Here is a 15,671-nt window from a genome sequence, read left to right on the forward strand (position 1 = left end):
TGGACTCAATTTCGAGAATAGCTCGTCATTCCTTGTCGCCCTCCCTTAGCTACTCCTGACTGCTGGGTGTTGTCAATCAGCACTCGGAGAGCCCATGATCATGGGGGCTTTTTTGGCACTCCGCCACCTCCCCTCCAACTTCCTCCCGACGGGGGCCCGGGCCTTGATAAATGGCTGCCGGCGTTCGCTAACAGCCTTGATGGAGAAGTTGAGGTCAAAATGCCGGGAAGCTAATTTTGAATCATTTGGCTATTTAGGATACAGAAGGCGATTTGGAGAGACGGTCATTCCCTATGTCAAAATATTGTGACAGTGATGAAAAAAATCTGAGATTTATCTCCGTGTTTTTATGGCTCTTGGGACTTCTCTCCGGCAGAGGTCAACTCAGTGACAGAATGAAGTGCGAGCTCAAATAAACAAGCGAACCATGCTTTGATTTAACTCGCTTTACAAATTGAGGCCCTCAGTAATCTGTTAATAAAATTTAAAAAAAAATATTGTTAAAAACATACCCATTCGGGGCTATTTTTGTAACGCCTTGCTAGCGGAGAAGAAGCGATTTTAACCCCTCGCTGATAGTCGTCTGGTTGGATAGCAAACAGCAGTCAAGGAAAATTCCGTCCGACTATTATTAACTAAAATCAATCATTTTAATAAACAGGCTCGCAAATAATTACTAACCGGATTAGAAAGCCGCAACTGAATGGTAGACTAACAGGCAGGTTGTTAGCACAGCACACAAGCATGATTAGCATATTTTGCTAGCAGGTACAGTAAAAGCTTAAGAATAAACTTTTATCTGCTTTCAGATGACTGAACGTAGAAGGGGGTGTAATGCTAATAGCTATCGCACATGAGTATCAGTACTTGTCCTCATTGCTATGGAAACCCGGCGGGTGGACTTTAAAGTTCTTGTGTGGTTCTAATAGCGCATGTGTTGCCTGTGTGAGCTTGGTACCATTACACGCTCCCATTGAAAATTACCCACTTAACATAGCTTTGCTACGGCAACATGTGTTTGTCATTAGCGGGCACACTAATAGTCAAAAAAGTGGCTTAATCGCACCGTTGTGCTTTGTTCATGGCCTGTCCGAAATGAGTTGGGCCCGCTAATGGCTAATTAATGTCCCTGCATTCGTGGAAACAAAAAAACAGGAATCAAGACGGGGCAGCTAACAGTGCTGTTAGCATCGCAACACAAAATATACTATAGATATACAAAAAAAAATAAAAATTGTGATTAAATACACTGGTGCTTGACCTTGATGTGGTCTGGTATCATTTTTTTGGTGTACCACCTTAATTATTTTGTTTTATGTTTTGTTTCTGATAATTTGTGCGGGATAAAGGAGGTGCTCCAACTCAACAATGACGACACTAGGAGGGAATTTGTGCAAAAAACTGCTGTCATACAAATTTGGGGGGCCAGAATTGAAAGAAAACACCGTAATGAGGATTTCCACGTGATTCGGTGCAACAAAAGAGCAACCCGTCGATATCAGCGATCCCTGAAAGGATTTGAAAGGCGTCGGAAGTGTCTGCTTGTCGCCCATTGACACCACAAAGCGGCGGCCGGCGTTTGAACTTGGAGGCGTTTTTTATGCGCGGGCGCCCATGTGTGTCACCCCGATGCTGCGCCCCCATTGGATCCTTTGTTCCCCATCACTTGTTTGGAGTGTTCAGTTTACTGACAAAAAACATGAAAGTGGATGGCCATTCATCAACTACCTTGCAATGTACTTAAACAGCAATTATGTGAATGTGACATATTAATCAGCAACAACAAAAAATAAGACAAAACATGCTTTAATATTTTTTCCTAATGATTCTAGCACAGTTGTTAAATTAAAAGCCCAAGAAATTATTCCTGTCTTAGAGGGTAAATATCAGAAGTACTGTGTACATTTATAGAGCTTTACAAGTACAAATCAGCCTTCTAATTATGATGACAAACCTAAATCTACTTTAATCCATGCAGATTTGACCTTAAACTCAATCAAAAGTGGTCTTTGGGCGCTGAATCACGCTACACTCGATTTAAAACAATCAAAACTCTCTGAGCTGAGAGAAAAACTTCAAATGTTTCTACAGCAGAATTAATGTGGCGGAAATATGGCTCCCCAAAGTGTAACTGCAAGTTTTCTTTTGGTACAAAGTGATGATTCAACGCTCCATGTTTGGACTCTTTTTTTTTCTAAATTAATGTTGTTGACACGGCACGCCAACTGAGGACATAATAACCATTTTTAGTCATATTCTCCGGTGCAGAAATATTTTTTCCTGCGTGCAGTCACCTGAATGTGTCAATGTGAGGAGCAAAAACATGTTGAATCACCGTAAAGAGCAACATGCCCAAAGTTCTCTCAAATCACAAATCAAATCACCTCGTTTCGGGAGCCTGTCAGAACTTTCCCCGGGATCTAATGCACCTTGCCCGGCCTCTTTTAGGTCACTCTGCCTGCCTTCCTTAGGTCCTCATAGTGAATCTTTGTCGGGCACTGCAAGCATCCTCCGGTCTCGCTCTCACTCAACAAGGCTCTCTGAACTTTCCACGGCTCTCGGTGCAGCCTTCATCGGCAACTCAGCGAGTTTTCCCCGCGGCTCCTCTCCGAACTTTCCACGGCTATTTAGCAACACTCTCCGGTCACTCAGCAAGCCTCTTTCCCCGGTTCTTCCCCGACTATTCTCCCAAACTGCGTCCATCCGTCCTTCGAGCCCCCAGGGACAATCAGTGCGACCTTCTCGCCGATGTTCTTACCTTGTTTCCAGGAGCGCTGGTTGCCGTGGGCCGTATCAGCAGCCAAACGCATTCTCACGGTGCAAAATCCGCGCAGGGCCCTCCATTCCACGCGGAAGACACGGAGACTACCGCACCGGAGAGTGTGGAGACTTTCAGTCCCGCAGAAGAGTCCGCAAGCTTCGGGACCAAAGTGCGATGAATAGAGAAATTGGAGAAACAAAAAAAAACCGGAGCTCAGTTGCTGGTGGACGGTGGAGCACTTCTCACAGGTGTGGACGTTATTCCACTTGCGTGTGTTTGGTATCGATAAACAAAAACATACCGGGAGAAGAAAAAAAAATCCACTTTGTTGGCTACACACGCTCACTTGTCAGGAGCCGCCGAGAAGAGGGAGGCGGTTTGGGGCTGCACTCGCACCTCTGGAGCCAGTGTCTGGTCGCTCCGTGGATCATAGCAGCAGCGGCCAGGCTGGAATGTCCCAACCCTGCTCGCTTGCACGCTGCTCCCACCGGGAACGGGAGAGAGGGAGGGAGAGAAAGAAGGAGGCGGAGACAGGAGGTGGAATCTTGGAAGAAGGCAAGGAGGAGGTGGCCTAGGAGGAACTTTGTTGCCCGAATGGATTGTATGCATTGCGTTAACACTTGGACGGAATGTGGCCGAAAAACACACAAGGATGACCTAGATGTCTGATTTACATTCACTAAAAAGATTACAAAGGGCATTTAGTGAAGGTCGTTTATTTAATTGTTAATATTTAATTAGTCGTTAAAAGTGTGTAAATCTGCAGTCAATTGCACCAGTGAAAAAAAACACACAATCAAATAGTGTTCTTAACCAGGCTCGTTAAAGTCTATGTGGGTGTGGCGAGAGGGTCATTTTTTGGCACCCATTCCAGTGTTGGTGGGTCGGCCGGGGCTGCGACACAACCATGTGTTGTGCATGTGGACGTGAGTCAACAAGATGATCACATAGGCCACGGCACGTCTCAGACGGCAGGTGCAGCCTCGCTAGGTGCGATCCGGTCCAAAGGCAACAGAACAGCAAACGGAAAGAAAGAGAAACAGCAAAGGAGGAGGAAGAAGACTTCAATTTGCCCAAATTCTGCTATGATCTCATTTCCGTGGCAACCAAACGAAACAGGATTTTGTCCATAAAGCTCCCTTGACAGGTCAAACTTTTAGACATAATTCATTCCAAGTTCGAGCTTGATTTTCATGCCAAGTGTGAGTATGGCGGGATATGTGGACTAAATCTGTGCAGGGGCGGGCTAGACTAAGTTTTGGTATCTTCACAGACCAAGCTGCTGCGGCATGGCGCATTTAAAAAGGGGTGTTTAGGCCGTTGTGGGTGTGAACACAATTATTTATCGGAATTGCGTTACACTACTCAGACGTGCTTCCGGCAGGCAAAAATTGAGCCTACTAAAATGTCAGGTGCGCCAAGTGCACGTGAAAGCAGACGTCCAGCATGGCACGGAGAGAAACCACATTCCTCCGTCACCCAACTCAGCTGGGATCAATTCCAGCTCACTCTGGACCTTGAACAAGATTTTTCCGTGTGATGCATTCAAGGAAGTTTCCACAAAACACGAGCGGCCATTATCAGCTAGTTTGTAATAGCTTACGAGGGAGGCGTGTTTTATGAGAGCTTCATCTTTTCGTCCCTCTCTCAGGGTGACGGGCCGCTTGGAGACGTCTGAAGTTTTGGGGAACGAGGGGGTGGCGGTGATTGGACACAGTCGCATGTGAAAGGCCAGAGAGTCCACGGGGGAGCGGGGCTCCGCACACAAAAGGGCTAGGGAGGGGCCGGCCGTGCGGGAGGGGCCACCGCTGGGAACCAAAGCTGACAGCACAACCCCCCCCCCCAATCTCAGCGGTATTTACTCACGTATAAGTGCTAGGACCTCTGACCCACATTTAACTGATAGAGGCTTGTTTGCTCCATGTCAACAGATTACAACACTTTCATGTTGAAAACGGAAAAATGCTAAACTGGCATCTATTTTTCTTAAGAGCTTTGTACTCATCACAAACCGCTAGCTAGCTAGCTAGCTACACCTGCACCGCCAAGATGCAGCTTCCCTTCGAATCATCCGCAGACGTGGCTGATTTAGAGCGCCTCGTTGTCCGTTGCGAGTGCATGCGTGTCACAGACAGAAAAGTGGGCGAGCGAGGAGGGGGAACCAAGTACTGAAAAAAAAAATCCCCAAAGTCCCACCATGAAGAGTGGCCACGTTAATCATTTGTCTTTGTCGTTCGTCATTAAAATTGGCATTATTTTGCACATTTGACGAATACTTGGAACACGTGCGAGTCTAATTGAGGTTCTTGTGGTTTGCAGCGGATGCATGTGACCCTGCCGTCCTTTGGCGTGAGGATAACGACCTGGCAAAAAGTGTCAACGGAGTGTTTATGAGCTGAGCAAAGCAGTTGTAGCCCACGGTTGACTCTGCCAGAGGCACGCTCTCAACTCCAACACTTTTCAAACGCGGCGAGAGATAACGAGCACAAAACAATTTTTAGCACGCCCTTGGTTCAAGAGACAAATATTTTTCCATTTCCTACTGAGTGTCTCGTTACTTTTGCTTGTGAGCGAGGTTCAAAGTTGACAACATTTGTTCCCACTTTGACTCAATGCAGGTGAAGACATAAAGCGGTAGTGTGAAAATGTCACAATTTCATAACGTACACACAACAAATCCCTCAACACAAAGGCTGAACGTGTATATTGTATATCATGCTACAGACCCGTGTGTGTGTGTGTGCGTGTGTGTGTATGCTCGCACCTCTCTCCATCTGCTTTCTGCATCACTGGCGTGGGATCTCTTTCTCGCTCTCTCTTTCCGTCGCGGTCCCCCCGGGAATTCCATCAATGTGTGTAAGGTCTCACTCGTTTGCACTCCATCAGATGAGAGCACGATCGTCTTTGGAAAGTGACAAGTTGTGAAATAGATCTCATTAGAGTGCGGTCAGTGGATATAATCATAATCCAACAAATGAAAAAGGCAATTTGAGCTAAAGTGACATTTTTTCACTTCATACGCAAATCTAGGTTTGCTAGTTCATCTCTCACGTCCGGCTAGCAGTTGTTGCTAGCAAGGCGTTATCTGGTCTCATGAGATATGCTAACAGTCTCATCCTCAAACTGGCAAAGACGAAGATTTGTGTAAAAGTACATTCAGGTGAGCGGAGAATAAAAATCTTACTGTCCTCGGAAGTAACTTGTCGCAACCGCGTGCACTTGTGAATGAAAGCGAGTGTGGTGACCTGTGAGAGCGCCAAGGCTCCTTTAAAAAAAGCCACATGTCTGGGGTCCCGGAATGAACCCTGGCCCTCGCAGACACCCGGCCGGCCTCCAATGGGAAAGCGATTGTTTATTTAACTAGGCTTTTATGGAATAGCGAGTCACAGGAAGTCCTTAAAACAGCCGCGGCTACTATTTAGACAGTCCCCTTTGGGAGTAAACACCCTCCTGACCACCATCAACACCCCCAGCAACCCCCCCCACCCCCCTCCCCCAAGCACCCCAACAAGCAGATACCCCGCCGTTGAGGAATGCGTCTATTCACAGGCAGACGGCCATCTTGGAAGTTTAGCTTTTGCATCCCGTTGCCGTGGTAACACTCCCTCATCCAGCGGCAAAAAAATAATCATGATGCAACTCTTAAAATGGATGATTGTCAATCAAATTCAAAAGGTCAACCGCAAGGTGAGCTCGAGCGGAGGTTTAAAAGTGCAGCGTGCATTCTTGCCAAGATGACGCGTCATAAAATTGAAACCCAACGCGTTAGACGTTGACAGAAAGCTGTCACAGAGAAGGAATAAAAGCGACGGGATACATTCTCGTCATAAAATCCCGCGGATGTGCGCTCGGCTCTTGAGAACGCATCTGCTCGAGTCGAGGTCGAGGACGGAATCTCTGCTTTGGGGTGTCTACTCCATGCATGCATGCAGCCGTGAAGCTGTCAGCAGGCATTCCTGTAAACAAGATTTCCAGAAGCCGTTTGCGCACATCCAGCATTCCCAAAATGTCCGCCTCTTTAAAGCCATTTCATCTGCAACTAAAATCATGCTAAGCGCTAACGTTTTTGTGAGACTGCCAAATTGTGCACAAATGATACCTCCAGGGCTTTCACAATAATAAAACTTTAAAGATACATTAAGGAATCATAACGATGCATTTACACATCCCCCCCCCCCCCCCCAATGTGATTTTAATCTGCCAGTTTCAAAAAGTCAAATATGAACTGGTGCATCCTCCCAAGGTTACTTCCTCCCAAGGTTATAATAGTTGTTGATTTTGTCATGATATTTTTTTTTTGTAGAGCAGGTTTATTGGTTTATCATGTTTTGTTTTAGTTGAAAAAAAAATGTCAGCAACAAAGTTTCTGCCCTCATTGCAACAGTTTGTTTGTGCGCTCCTTCACATGTGACACGAGGAGGGAATTGTAATCGGCAGCAGATAATCAGTGTGGAGCCAGAGGAAAATGTCAACAAAAAAAGATAGTTGTTTTTTTTAATTCTCGCAGGTTGCCGGGATCATGATGGGGGTCTCGTGGTGGTGCGCTGTGTTTTGTCTGTGCGTACACATTGCTGACAATGGGCCAAAGCAGAAGTCAGTGACAAGACACAAGATATGTGCCGGAGCTCGTCTAATCCCAGAGGTGTGATTTCCTCCCGGAACAGGATGAGCTTTGTGGGGAGATTCGGAGGCAGATGTGAGGCGAAGACAGAGACAAGCGATGTCTTCATAATCTCTCGTTCTCCCTCCAACCCGTCCTCGCGCCACTGAGACGACGACAGAGCTCCCTGAACAATCTGTTCTCCGAGGGCCATAAATCTCTCAAGCCTGCCCGGGACTCCTGCAAGGAGCCATCCGAGTGGCTTCTGTTTCATACGAGGCGCTCTGGACAAAGAGAAGAGGATCCATATCTGTTCTCCTTTTGTCCCGACTCTGAGAGTCGGCGTCTAATGCGTGCGTGGTCGCCGCTCCAGAAAAGCGAGTAACCGCGTAGAGCAAACAGTTTCCAAAGAGGAAAATACTTGCAACACAATCAATGGCTCCATTCATTGAAAATAATTGGGGGGTCATTAGCTTCATGACACAGTTCTCCAAAAATATTGGGACAGTGAAGCCAATGCATTCATTTTAGCCTATGGGAATATTTTGCAGATGAAGACGCAAATTTGGAGGCCAGGCTGGACTTTGACAAAAAGCAGAGAGACAAGAAATGATAAAGTCGTGTTTTTTTTGTGCTTGCAGAACCTCTTCTGGGACGGGCCGACTAATCTTGATTGATGCAACACGTGATAGCCAAATGAACTCAGAAAAAGTCTGTCAGGGTCTTGGAAGAAAAATGCAGTAAAATAATGTAATATAATTTGATTCGGTCTATAGCTCCAAGGAAGGATAACCTTGGCAACCTCACCTTGCATAGTTTGACTTTTAAAGACAACTGCTATTCCATTTGAAGAGAAGAGAGATAGGGAGAGAGTGAGCGAGCGAGAGAGAAATGTTCCCCGACAGAGAGGAAGAGTTATGGCCTAACTTGGCTCCTTGGCCTCCTTTGTGGTGAGTTTGATTTCATACTTTCATAGGCATCTGACTGTAGATTTATAATTTGTGCTGTGCTCCTTCTGGGAATTTGACTTAGGAAGGGCGGGAGGCTTTTTAAAGTCTTGACTTTTTATGTACTCTACTTTCCTCTTGAAGTATATTTGTGCCATCTGAATTTGAATTTCCGGAGCTTGAATCCGAATTTCTAACACCGTTAAACTTCAATTCCTGATTTTTTTTTTTTTGAGCTCTTCTCCGGATGAGCAGATGGAATTCTCATGGACACTGACACACTTAATCTCCTCTCGGTTAATCGGCCTCACGGATATTAGGAGCAGCCTCTCCGGCCGCCGTCCCCTCACCTTTGACCCGCCGTGTAATCCGCCTGCGCCGTGGGCTCATTATGCTCGGGGGAGTTCACACCTCTCGTCATGTTGCCCGCAGCTGCCCGAGTCGCTGGCGGCCTCTGATCAAGGCTGCAAAAAAATATGAACCAAAAAAAAGTCATAAATCAGCAAGAGAAGGTGAGATGGTCTAAAGTGCTCATTAGAGGGGCCGGCAAGAACATGTGCAGAGAAGCACGGAGGCTAATAAGACAAGCCTGTCACACTTGGTTAATGACTGATGAGGAGCAAAAAAGGCCGGATGGAGTGTTAACTAACGCTTAAGTGCGCCAGGGGTCAAAAAAGCCGTGCGCTGCAAAAATAACGCCCAAAAATCTGCCATGCTTTATCTCTCGCTAACAACAACATCAGTGAATACGTTTCGTTAAAACTGCAAGAATTGGACCGAGTATTGAAATTCCATTTTTTTTTTTTTATCCTGGCAAAATATTTTACAGGCTCCAGCAAGTGGACAAAAAGATGAACCCAAAGCCATCCCACAAAAAAATGTTGTAAACAAAATAGCAGTCAGACACCCTGAGGGATTGATGTTCTGTTGAGTTCACTCTTGTCCAGGAGACAGAAAACAGATGGAAGTCCATCACGCCGGCACTCCTCGGGAGGATTTTATTGAAATATCGGGCGCCTGCGAGCTGAGAAAGAAAACCTTCCAGGCGAGAAGAAATTTGGCCGTGCGCCACTTGGTGGATGAAGAGCAGCCTGGCAGGGCCTCCGAGTACCACAGTACCAAGGTGTGTTCTCTTTCCATGACTTTCTCCAGCGCTTCCATCTCGGCCTTGATTTAAAGCAGCCGCACGGAGGCCGACACGTCTGACTGATTGAAATAATCAACGCTGGAGTGTGCGAGGGAGTTTCGGAGAGCAGACGGGAGTGTTTTGCGTGTGAAACTTGGCAACGTGGAGATGTTACCATGCCTTGGAAAGATTCAGCGCTCGCCTTGAGATCAGGGGTTCTCAAACTAAGGGGCCGGTCCCAAAATGGGGCCTGTTTCATGGCGGCCATGCCACCAGGACAAACATACAATTCTTTTTCAAAAACCTGAGCGAAAAAGTAGGCAAAAACGTGGCTGGACAAATACCTTTTGTGTGTGTGCACGGACGAGGCCTGGGAGAACGTCTCGCTTTCCAAACCATGTGACCTCCATGCGGGGCCTTGGACAAGCCAAGCGGGAGCCAGAAAAGCACATCTGTGCCTTATTTTGTTGCTGTTCAAATGTTGCGCTGGTATGCGCGGAGGGCAACAAACAAAGCACAGTTCCACCTTGTTTCCATATCCAGCCTCCTCCCCCCTCCCTCACCCCACGCTTGGAGACCCACTCGGACATTAGCGGGAATGCAAAGGTACGGCTCTTCTATATTGCGGCGGCATTCCAGCGGAGCCCCCGCGGGGTGGATGACAGGCTTTTACTTAAAAGAGAGGAGGCATGAAGGAGGGAGGGGGAGACGTGCAGTCTGAAGAGGATATTAGAAAAATACTCCGGAGGAAAAAAGTTGCCTCTGGCAAACTTTTTTTCACTTTCAGGAACGATTTGGTACCTTGGGATGAAAAAGAAAACCAAAGCGGGGGCAGGAGGAAGCGGGACAGAATCTCAGAGTAAACTGTGATTCCCTAAACACTCTCCACGTGTTAAATGTAACTGTATTACTATTTTCCTATTATCCCAGACTTTGGTGTAGGAATGCCTAAAAGGACTTGGAAGGGAGGTGGGACTTTATCCAAAAGAAAACGAGTCACAGTGGATGGAAGAATTGAAAAAAGTCTGAAGAGGATATTAAAAAAAATTACACCCAAGGAAAAAGTCGCCTCTGGCAATGTTTTTCACTTTCAGGAACAATTTTGGACATCGGGATGAAAAAGAATAACGGCGCAGGGTGAGGAAGGGGGAGCGGAGGGAGGGGGCGGGGGTCTGGCTGATTTGTGAGTAGTTTTGAAGTGCAGAGGACGTAATGAGAACCAACTGGCCGGCCGTCACTATCCATCCATCGGGCAACGGGACGTGCGGAAGAAATGCAGGCCTCGGGCTGACTGCATCCAGACGCAGGCACAGGCGCAGAGCGTCATCACCTTGAGGAGGACCATCAACGGCAAAATGGGAGCCGATGCTCATTACTTGACGTTTGATCAAATCCACTTCCGGAAATGTGTCACTTTTGGACTCACATCCGGACTTTGGATGTGGTCCCTAAATGGTCCCTTCTGGTCACCAAGCACAAAAAACTATTTTGCAATGAAAAATCGCTGAAGTTGCACGCCGACTGAAAATAGTTTTTTTTTTTTCCTTCAAACCTAGTCTGCTGGGTTTTTTTTTGTAGGCCACAAAAAAATGATCAAGTCACAGTTGTGTTGAAGAATTCATGTCAATAAAATATCCTGGTTGAGAAATTGGAATGATCCATCTTTGAAATGATGGCGACACGCCTGATGACACTTTTGGCTGATACGCACGTTTAGAAATCATTTGCGTCAACGCATATTTTGAAAAAGTTTGGAAATGAATCAGTGACCTGACCTGAAATAACCTTTGGCTGACCACGGCTGTTCTCTTGTGGCTCGCACCCAGTTGGCCGCGTCAGCATTTCTTATCTCCGTTTTTCCTTCTTCAGATCTTTTTTTTTTGGGATTGTCAGATGTCAGGAAGAGGCCTGCGGTCCAAATGGTTCGTTCCTCCGCAAGCAGGACGGGCCAAGGCGAGGCGGGCCAGATTGGGAAATGCTTTTCCCCTCCAGATTCCTCCAGATAACATATCTGGTTCCTCGGACTCCTCGGTCACGGAGGCGTTTTTTCTTTTCAGAGCGTCTGGTGAGACAAAGTCAAGCAATCAAACTTACTTAGTGGACTGTGTAAACGAGAGTTTCTTCTTATCTGGAAACGAGGAGAGGAAACAGAATCAGCACACGTGGAATCTCATCTGTAATTAGCTTTCACGGTATCTTCTTCTCGATTGTTTGTAAAAACGAGACGACCAGCTTTGAACTTCTTTCGTTTCGAATGAAATATTGTCAGATTGGAAACGTTTGAAACTCAATTTATTTCTCCAATCAGACGATCCCGTTAACATGACAGCGGCGTGAACGGACGGGAGTTGGCGACAAGCATCCGAGCCCCCCTGCCGGAGATCCAACATCTGCCGCTCCGCCGTGTCCAATCAGAGGGGGGCGATCTCGGCCGTGACCAATCGAGCCCACTTGGTGATCTTTTCAGGGGATCTTGCTGGAGGAGTGGGAACAAAAGCCAACTCACCCCCCCCTAAAGTAGAGCTTCAAACAGCGCCACCCACCCCCCGCTCCTTGCTGCATCCTTGCTCTTTGATATGTTAGACCCCTGCATGGAGAAGAACCCCCCCACCCCCACCCTCCAGAAAGTTCCACAACCCCAAGTATGGAAGATTTACATCAACATCTCCATGAAAAGTGTCCATCCTTCATCAGGAAGGGAGAAGCTCCCTCAGTGGAATTCCAGGGTCAGGTCTTATCTTTTTGACCCTGGTGGAGATCAACTCCAGAGGCCACTCTGGCACCGCGCTGGAGGACGTCAGCGCGCTTAAGTGCAGGAAATCAAATAAATGCTCGACATTCATGAATCCTTTTCAAGCTGATGCTAATCGTTAGCCCGTTAGCCTTAAGGCCCAGTGATCTTAGCGGTACAGAGTCGGGTCGCTTTCTTGTGTGAAAGCAGATGCGCGAGCAGACGGCTCAGTAAGACCCGTCTCGACAGCGGATCAGCACCGGACCGGCCCTCTTCTCAGCAGGCCGATGACAACATGTGAGGAGTTGGCAGTCGGGCAAAAGGATGAACGGGAAGGCCGGGAAGGATTGTGTGAGCGCAGGGTAATTATGGGATGGAGTAATGGTGAGACGGACTTTGAGGAGGAGGGGGCGAAAGTATGTGGCAAAGGCCCCATTGACACGAGGATGACACATGATGGGCCACGGCCGGCTAGAATTACACAGCGATGAAATATGTCAGCGCTGACCCCAACAACGTCCCCCCCCCCCCCCCCCCCCCCCGCCCAACCCAGCACTTCTGCTGTTGTCTCTCTTCAAACAGAAGCCCCAGTCGACATGTAAAATATTTTTCTCATGCTGAAGTGACCTCACATAGCATAGTCGAGATCTTTGGCAGCGGTTAGCACGGCTGACGTCGCCAAAACCGGTTTCATTGGGTTCTTCCTCACCATCAGCCGGGACCGGTTCCGGCTTACCCATGACGGTAATAGAAAACGGACGGACACGCAGTCAACGTCTCGAGCTACACAGAAGAGGAAAGCCGGGACAGATGGCCGTCAAGCCGTTTGCCGCTCGGCGTCCCGCAAGGCTCTAGTTTCGTCCCAGATGTAATTCCAGAGTGTGGGGATCACCTGCGCCGGCCTCCGACAGGTGCCTAATGGTTGTAAAATCAAGTTGGCTCGCTCGGACGTTCGCGGCGGGATGGTCGCATTAGTCAACCTTCTGCCTTTCATCCTACGACCTGTCAGCTCATATTCATCTAATTGGTGTTAGCGGCGAAGAGGCGGTGACCTCGCACCTCCCTCCTCGGCGAGGCCCTTCGCCCTGGGCTCGACTGCCGTGCCGTCCACGCGGCGCTTTTATGCGCCTTGAACTCGGCTTGCCCCTCGACACTGATGAGCCTGGGCTCATCACGGGTGACAGGCCCGGCCGGGCGGACCGTCTCACCGCTGCTGGGGGTGCGGGGGCCCGCATTCCTACAGGTGCTGTGCACAAGATGAAATATGATGGGGCCATAAAGAGGCCAGAAGACATTTGCCTCCAATCTCGGCAGTAAACACATCACAATGAGTTTGATTTCCTTCCCGACTTTCCCACATATGCTGACAAGATTTTGTTGTCTGCCTCCGATTAGGACTTTGTGCTGCTTTCTATTAGCGACGTGTTTTATTTACCTACAAGTGAACTCTTGTCTCGCGTTTCAGTTTGAACGAACAACCTTCCTGGCCGCGCTAATATATATAATAATGGCGGTTTGGACACGTGTGCATAAAACGTGGCGGAGAGCGACAGAGATGTTGGAATCCCAGAATAATTCCATGTCTATTATAGCAAGTCTATGATGTCACTTGGGAATTTGTTGCCTTGCTCAAGGACACCAATTCCATATTTGTTTTTGTTATGAACCAATCACCTTCTAATCCCCGAGGCCATGTCCATAAAAAAAAAAACTCCTGCCAAAAGAGGAGATGGAAGGTTGTTGTTGGGGGGAGGAATCTGGACCTGGTTTATGGTTTGTGGCTGTGAGAGGTCACTGATGGGACAAAAGCGGCTTGACTAAACGTAATAAATCTGCTTTGCGTTTCTGCATTTATCTCCACTGCCGACGGAAAACAGGGACCCCTGTTTTGCTATATCTTATCTTGCTTTCTTGCTGGAATGCCAAATACCTCATTTTGATATAGAGGGGACCTAGTATCGAGACTTGCGGAATGCCATCACATTTCTATTCCAATGTGAATTTTTGTCCGAGTGGCAAGTCATTGGAGGGAACGCTAATCTTCGCCGTTCATTGAATTAATCTTCAAATCTGTTTTATGTGTCTAGGTGCTGCTGGTTTGGTTATCAACAGAGTCCAAATGCAGTTATTGATTGGGGAAGCCACCTCTTGCCTGCACGTTGTCGTCTGTTGATGGACGACAGGAAGGAAGGCACATTTTAACTGCAGGGCGAGGGGGGGGGGTTAGTTGAGTTGTCTTCAGCAGGAACACAAAGTGGCCCCCTCCTTCCAATGGCTTTCACTGAGTGGCTGCCGGGTAATTTATAGCACAGAAAGGCTTGTCGGGTGAAAAACATTATTTTAGCGGCCTCTGCATCCCAATAGAAGCCAGATGTGGAGGGATTAGCAAAGACCCCCGACTCCCCCCCCCCTTACCCAGCTAACTGTCTTATTTTTCCCATCCTCCAATCCCGGGCTTCCCTCTTGCGTATTTGTCCTCGAGGGTGCGCTGCTGTGCGAGGGGAATACGAGAGGCGGTCATCGCTCAGCTTTCGGAGGATGGCGTGGCGGCGGGGGCGTCAGTTGGCGCTCACAACGTGGACTTCTCTGATGTGATCTCTGAGTCTCCTGCCTCCCAGCTGTCACTGCGCCTCTGGCAGCCCACTCTGACCCCCCTCACCAATGCTCCCTTTGAAGATGGCTACCCAGGAAATTGAAAGCTGTTTTCAAACAAAGCCGGGAGGAGAAAGGAGTACAGTCACAGTGGCCAGAGAAAGAGAGACAGAGGGCGGCAGGCTTGATGGAGGGAGAGGTGGACAGGGGTCACTGCTCCCTCTTGTCTATCCTCTCCACTTAAGACAGTTTAAAAACACTTAAACACAAATAATGAAGTGGGCAGACGGCATCACACATTTAAAAAGTCACATTTTCACAGAATGGAGTTTGAAGTGTGACTGACGGCCAAGTGACAAGGAGCATGTACGGGTGTGACCCCCTCAACCCCGTCTAAAGCCAACATCCACTTACGTCTTGGAAACATTTCGCCCTTTGTGTTCCAGGTTAGCTCACTTTGACACATTTCACACTAAAGTCACATGTTTTTAAAAGAGGCCGCATTACAAAAATCAACTCAGTGTTTTTTGTTTTTTTGAACAAGTTGTCAGCGGCTTCACGAGCGCTCCGTTCTTTCCCTTTCCCAAACACGTCACATGGCTCACGCTCAAGCGTTTTCACCGAGTGAAAACTGAAAACACATTTGTGTTTGCTTTGCGCTCAAAATTGCCCCACCTGCAACGTGTAGCATTGACGTCGTTAATCGTGACGTGATGTCACACGCAATTAACATAATCGCACCTAATCGGTCGTCTAGCGGCCGCTAACATCTAACAAACGAGGATTTTTACACGTTTGGGTGGATAGTGTGAAGTAAAAATACACAAACCTTCTATTCCATTGCTGAGATGTTCCCACAAGAGGAGGGGGCGGGGCTAATGAGAAGTTGGACAGGTGACATCTAAGAGGAGCCA

The 15,671-nt window shown here is 47.8% G+C and overlaps 1 protein-coding gene across 4 annotated transcripts in view; it reads right to left on the reverse strand.

Moving 5' to 3' along the window:
- Nucleotides 1-15,671, reverse strand: part of cdon (cell adhesion associated, oncogene regulated) — a 40,672-nt gene that overhangs the window by 14,376 nt on the left and 10,625 nt on the right. For 2 of the 4 annotated variants that reach the window (XM_049726125.1, XM_049726123.1), the window contains 4 exons: nt 15,587-15,658; nt 11,210-11,496; nt 8,659-8,772; nt 5,526-5,663 (listed from right to left, as the gene is read on the reverse strand). The gene's annotated coding sequence lies outside the window, so the exon portion shown is untranslated. Of the gene's footprint in view, nt 1-2,758; nt 2,918-3,062; nt 4,540-5,525; nt 5,664-8,658; nt 8,773-11,209; nt 11,497-15,586; nt 15,659-15,671 lie in introns of those variants that run through there. The other 2 variants (XM_049726124.1, XM_049726122.2) reach the window with 2 other exon arrangements.

Source organism: Syngnathus scovelli, chromosome 7 (genome assembly GCF_024217435.2).
Source record: "Syngnathus scovelli strain Florida chromosome 7, RoL_Ssco_1.2, whole genome shotgun sequence".
NCBI lineage: Eukaryota > Metazoa > Chordata > Actinopteri > Syngnathiformes > Syngnathidae > Syngnathus > Syngnathus scovelli.